Here is a 6,333-nt window from a genome sequence, read left to right on the forward strand (position 1 = left end):
GTGGGTGGTGAGGTGTCATGGTGAGTGGGGTGGTGAGTGTGTCCTGGTGAGTGGGGTGGTGAGTGTGTCCTGGTGAGTGAGGTGGTGAGTGTGTCCTGGTGAGTGGGGTGGTGAGTGTGTCCTGGTGAGTGGGGTGGTGTTTGTGTCCTGGTGAGTGGGGTGGTGAGTGTGTCCTGGTGAGTGGGGTGGTGAGTGTGTCATGGTGAGTGGGGTGGTGAGTGTGTCCTGGTGAGTGGGGTGGGTTTGTGTCCTGGGAGTGGGGTGGTGTTTGTGTCCTGGTGAGTGGGGGTTGGTGAGTTGTGTCCTGGGGTGATGGGGTGGGTGGTGTGGTCCTGGTGAGTGGGGTGGTGAGTGTGTTCCTGGTGAGTTGGGGGTGGTGAGTTTGTCCTGGTTGAGTAGGGGTGGTGAGTTGTGTCCTGGTGAGCGGGGTGAGTGTTGGTGTCCTGGTGAGTGGAGTGGTGAGTTGTGTCATGGTTGAGTGTGGGTGGTGTTGTGTCCTGGTGAGTGGGGTTGGTGTGTGTGTCCTGGTGAGTGGGTGGGTGATGTGAATCCTGTTGAGTGGGAGTGGTGTGTGTGTCCTAGGTGAGTGGCGTTGGTGTTTGTGTCCTCCTGGTGAGTGGGGTGGTTAGTTGTGTCCGTGGTGAGTGAGGTGGTGAGTGTGTCATGGTGAGTGGGGGGGGAGTGTGTCCTGTTGAGTGGGGTGGTGTTCTTGTGTCCTGGTGAGCGGGGTGGTTGTTTGTGTCCTGGATGAGTGGGGTGGTGGTTTGGTGTCCTGGTGAGTTGGGTGGTGAGTTGTGTCATGGTGAGATGGGGTGGTGAGTGTGTCCTGGTGAGTGGGGTGGTGAGTGTGTGTCCTGGTGAGTAGGGGTGGTGTTGTGTCCGGGTAGTGGGGTGGTGAGTGTGTCCTGGTGAGTGGGGTGGTGAGTGTGTCCTGGTGAGTGGGGTGGTGTTTGTGTCCTGGTGAGTGGGGTGGTGAGTGTGTCCTGGTGAGTGGGGTGGTGTTGTGTCCTGGTGAGTGGGGTGGTGAGTGTGTCCTGGTGAGTGGGGTGGTGAGTGTGTCTGGTGAGTGGGGTGGTGTTTGTGTCCTGGTGAGTGGGGTGGTGAGTGTGTCCTGGTGAGTGGAGTGGTGTTTGTGTCCTGGTGAGTGGGGTGGTGAGTGTGTCCTGGTGAGTGGGGTGGTGAGTGTGTCCTGGTGAGTGGGGTGGTGTGAGTGTGTCCTGGTGAGTGGGGTGGTGAGTGTGTCCTGGTGAGTGGGGTGGTGTTTGTGTCCTGGTGAGTGGGGTGGTGTTTGTGTCCTGGTGAGTGGGGTGGTGAGTGTGTCCTGGTGAGTGGGGTGGTGAGTGTGTCCTGGTGAGTGGGGTGGTGTTTGTGTCCTGGTGAGTGGGGTGGTGAGTGTGTCCTGGTGAGTGGGTGGTGAGTGTGTCCTGGTGAGTGGAGTGGTGTTTGTGTCCTGGTGAGTGGGGTGGTGTTTGTGTCCTGGTGAGTGGGGTGGTGAGTGTGTCCTGGTGAGTGGGGTGGTGAGTGTGTCCTGGTGAGTGGGGTGGTGTGTGTGTCCTGGTGAGTGGGGTGGTGTGTGTGTCCTGGTGAGTGGGGTGGTGTGTGTGTCCTGGCGAGTGCGGTGGTGAGTCTGTCCTGGCGAGTGGGGTGGTGTCTGTGTCCTGGTGAGTGGAGTGGTGTTTGTGTCCTGGTGAGTGGGGTGGTGTTTGTGTCCTGGTGAGTGGGGTGGTGAGTGTGTCCTGGTGAGTGGGGTGGTGAGTGTGTCCTGGTGAGTGGGGTGGTGAGTGTGTCATGGTGAGTGGGGTGGTGAGTGTGTCCTGGTGAGTGGGGTGGTGAGTGTGTCCTGGTGAGTGGGGTGGTGAGTGTGTCATGGTGAGTGGGGTGGTGTCTGTGTCCTGGTGAGCGAGGTGGTGTTTGTGTCCTGGTGAGTGGGGTGGTGAGTGTGTCCTGGTGAGTGGGGTGGTGTGTGTCCTGGTGAGTGGGGTGGTGTCTGTGTCCTGGTGAGTGGGGTGGTGAGTGTGTCCTGTGAGTGGGGTGGTGTTTGTGTCCTGGTGAGTGGGGTGGTGAGTGTGTCCTGGTGAGTGGGGTGGTGAGTGTGTCCTGGTGAGTGGGGTGGTGAGTGTGTCCTGGTGAGTGGGGTGGTGTTTGTGTCCTGGTGAGTGGGTGGTGAGTGTGTCCTGGTGAGTGGGGTGGTGAGTGTGTCCTGGTGAGTGGGGTGGTGTTGTGTCCTGGTGAGTGGGGTGGTGTTTGTGTCCTGGTGAGTGGGGTGGTGTTTGTGTCCTGGTGAGTGGGGTGGTGTTTGTGTCCTGGTGAGTGGGGTGGTGAGTGTGTCCTGGTGAGTGGGGTGGTGTCTGTGTCCTGGTGAGTGGGTGGTGTTTGTTTCCTGGTGAGTGGGGTGGTGTTTGTGTCCTGGTGGGGTGGTGTTGTTCCTGGTGAGTGGGTGGTGAGTGTGTCCTGGTGAGTGGGTGGTGTTGTGTCCTGGTGAGTGGGGTGGTGAGTGTGTCCTGGTGAGTGGGGTGGTGTTTGTGTCCTGGTGAGTGGGGTGGTGTTTGTGTCCTGTGAGTGGGGTGGTGTTTGTGTCCTGGTGAGTGGGGTGGTGAGTGTGTCCTGGTGAGTGGGGTGGTGAGTGTGTCCTGGTGAGTGGGGTGGTGTGTGTGTCCTGGTGAGTGGGGTGGTGAGTGTGTCCTGGTGAGTGGGGTGGTGTTTGTGTCCTAATGAGTGGGGTGGTGTTTGTGTCCTGGTGAGTGGGGTGGTGAGTGTGTCCTGGTGAGTGGGGTGGTGAGTGTGTCATGGTGAGTGGGGTGGTGAGTGTGTCCTGGTGAGTGGGGTGGTGTTTGTGTCCTGGTGAGTGGGGTGGTGTTGTGTCCTGGTGAGTGGGGTGGTGTTTGTGTCCTGGTGAGTGGGGTGGTGAGTGTGTCATGGTGAGTGGGGTGGTGAGTGTGTCCTGGTGAGTGGGGTGGTGTGTGTGTCCTGGTGAGTGGGGTGGTGTTTGTGTCCTGGTGAGTGGGGTGGTGAGTGTGTCCTGGTGAGTGGGGTGGTGAGTGTGTCATTGTGAGTGGGGTGGTGAGTGTGTCCTGGTGAGTGGGGTGGTGAGTGTGTCCTGGTGAGTGGGGTGGTGAGTGTGTCATGGTGAGTGGGGTGGTGAGTGTGTCATGGTGAGTGGGGTGGTGAGTGTGTCCTGGTGAGTGGGGTGGTGAGTGTGTCCTGGTGAGTGGAGTGGTGTTTGTGTCCTGGTGAGTGGAGTGGTGTTTGTGTCCTGGTGAGTGGGGTGGTGTTTGTGTCCTGGTGAGGGGGTGGTGAGTGTGTCCTGGTGAGTGGGGTGGTGAGTGTGTCCTGGTGAGTGGGGTGGTGAGTGTGTCCTGGTGAGTGGTGTGGTGTTTGTGTCCTGGTGAGTGGGGTGGTGTTTGTGTCCTGGTGAGTGGGGTGGTGAGCTGTGTCCTGGTGGGGGTGGTGTTTGGTCCTGGTGAGTGGGTGGTGTTTGTGTCCTGGTGAGTGGGGTGGTGTTTGTGTCCTGGTGAGTGGGGTGGTGTTTGTGTCCTGGTGAGTGGGGTGGTGAGTGTGTCCTGGTGAGTGGGGTGGTGTCTGTGTCCTGGTGAGTGGAGTGGTGTTTGTTTCCTGGTGAGTGGGGTAGTGTTTGTGTCCTGGTGAGTGGGGTGGTGTTTGTTTCCTGGTGAGTGGGGTGGTGAGTGTGTCCTGGTGAGTGGGGTGGTGTTTGTTTCCTGGTGAGTGGGGTAGTGAGTGTGTCCTGGCGAGTGGGGTGGTGTTTGTGTCCTGGTGATTGGGGTGGTGTTTGTGTCCTAGTGAGCGGGGTGGTGTTTGTGTCCTGGTGAGTGGGGTGGTGTTTGTGTCCTGGTGAGTGGGGTGGTGAGTGTGTCCTGGTGAGTGGGGTGGTGTTTATGTCCTGGTGAGTGGGGTGGTGTTTCTGTCCTGGTGAGTGGGGTGGTGTTTGTTTCCTGGTGAGTGGGGTGGTGTGTGTGTCCTGGTGAGTGGGTTGGTGTTTGTGTCCTGGTGATTGGGGTGGTGTTTGTGTCCTAGTGAGCGGGGTGGTGTTTGTGTCCTGGTGAATGGGGTGGTGTTTGTGTCCTGGTGAGTGGGGTGGTGAGTGTGTCCTGGTGAGTGGGGTGGTGTTTATGTCCTGGTGAGTGGGGTGGTGTTTGTGTCCTGGTGAGTGGGGTGGTGTTTGTGTCCTGGTAAGTAGGGTGGTGTTTGTGTCCTGGTGAGTGGGGTGGTGTTCGTGTCCTGGTGAGTGGGGTGGTGTTTGTGTCCTGGTGAGTGGGGTGGTGTTTGTGTCCTGGTGAGTGGGGTGGTGTGTGTGCCCGGTTGAGTATTGAATCAGGTCTGTGTAGTGACAGGAAAAGGTGCAGCCCTGAACTGGCTTCGCTCTCGCCACTGCTGGCGGAAGGGCCTCCAGTTGCCCACTCGTCACCCCTCCACACGCGTTACCCGTCCACACACTCCACCCTCCACACACTCCACCCTCCAAACACGTCACCCTCCGCACACTTTACCCCTCCACACACTCCACCCTCCAAACACGTCACCCTCCGCACACTTTACCCCTCCACACACTCCACCCTCCCATACTTCACCCTCCACACACTTCACCCTCCACACACTTCACCCTCCACACACTCCACCCCTCCACACACTCCACCCCTCCACACACTTTACCCTCCACACACTCCACCCCTCCACACACTCCACCCTCCACACACTCTACCCTCCACACACTTCACCCTCCACACACTCGACCCTCCACACAATTCACCCTCCACACACTCCACCCCTCCACACACTCCACCCTCCACACACTCCACCCTCCACACACTCCACCCTCCACACACTCCACCCTCCACACACTCCACCCTCCAAACACTCCACCCTCCACACACTTTACCCTCCACACACTCCACTCTCCACATACTTCACCCCTCCACACACTTTACCCTCCACACACTCCACCCTCCACACACTCCACCCTCCACACACTTCACCCTCCAAACACTCCACCCTCCATACACTCCAGCCTCCACACACTTTGCCCCTCCACACACTTCACCCTCCACACACTCCACCCCTCCACACACTTCACCCTCCACACACTTTACCCCTCCACACACTCCACCCTCCACACACTCCACCCTCCACACACTCCACCCTCCACACACTTTACCCTCCACACACTCCACGCTCCACATACTTCACCCCTCCACACACTTTACCCTCCACACACTTTACTCCTCCACACACTCCACCCTCCACATACTCCACCCTCCATACACTTTACCCCTCCACACACTCCACCCTCCACACACTTTACCCTCCACACACTCCACCCTCCACACACTTCACCCTCCACACACTATACCCCTCCACACACTTCACCCTCCACACACTTCACCCACCACACACTTCACCCTCCACACACTTCACCCTCCACACACTCCACCCCCCACACACTAACCCTCCACACACTTCACCCTCCACACACTCCACCCTCCACACACTTCACCCTCCACACACTTCACCCTCCACACACTTCACCCTCCACACACTTCACCCTCCACACACTCCACCCTCCACACACTCCACCCTCCACACACTCCACCCTCCACACACTTCACCCTCCACACCCTTTACCCATCCACACACTTCACCCTCCACACACTTCACCCTCCACACACTTCACCCTCCACACACTCCACCCTCCACACACTTCACCCTCCACACACTTCACCCTCCACACACTTTACCCCACCACACACTTAACCCTCCACACACTCCACCCTCCACACACTTCACCCTCCACATACTTCACCCTCCACACACTTCACCCTCCACACACTTTACCCCTCCACACACTCCACCCTCCACACACTTCACCCTCCACACACTTTACCCTCCACACACTTTACCTCTCCACACACTCCACCCTCCACACACTCCACCCTAAACACACTTCACCCTCCACACACTTTACCCCTCCACACACTCCACCCTCCACACACTCCACCCTCCACACACTTCACCCTCCACACACTTTACTTCTCCACACACTTCAACCTCCACACACTTTACCCATCCACACACTCAACCCTCCACACACTTCACCCTCCACACACTCCACCCTCCACACACTCCACCCTCCACACACTTCACCCTCCACACACTCCACCCTCCACACACTTCACCCTCCACACACTCCACCCTCCAAGCTCTTCAGCCTCCACACACTTCACCCCTCCGCACACTTTACCCCTCCACACACTTCACCCCTCCACACACTTCTCCCTCCACACACTCCACCCTCCACACACTTCACCCCTCCGCACACTT

This window comes from Lethenteron reissneri, chromosome 40 (genome assembly GCF_015708825.2).
Source record: "Lethenteron reissneri isolate LAM-NWPU_2019-01 chromosome 40, ASM1570882v1, whole genome shotgun sequence".
Classification (NCBI taxonomy): domain Eukaryota; kingdom Metazoa; phylum Chordata; class Hyperoartia; order Petromyzontiformes; family Petromyzontidae; genus Lethenteron; species Lethenteron reissneri.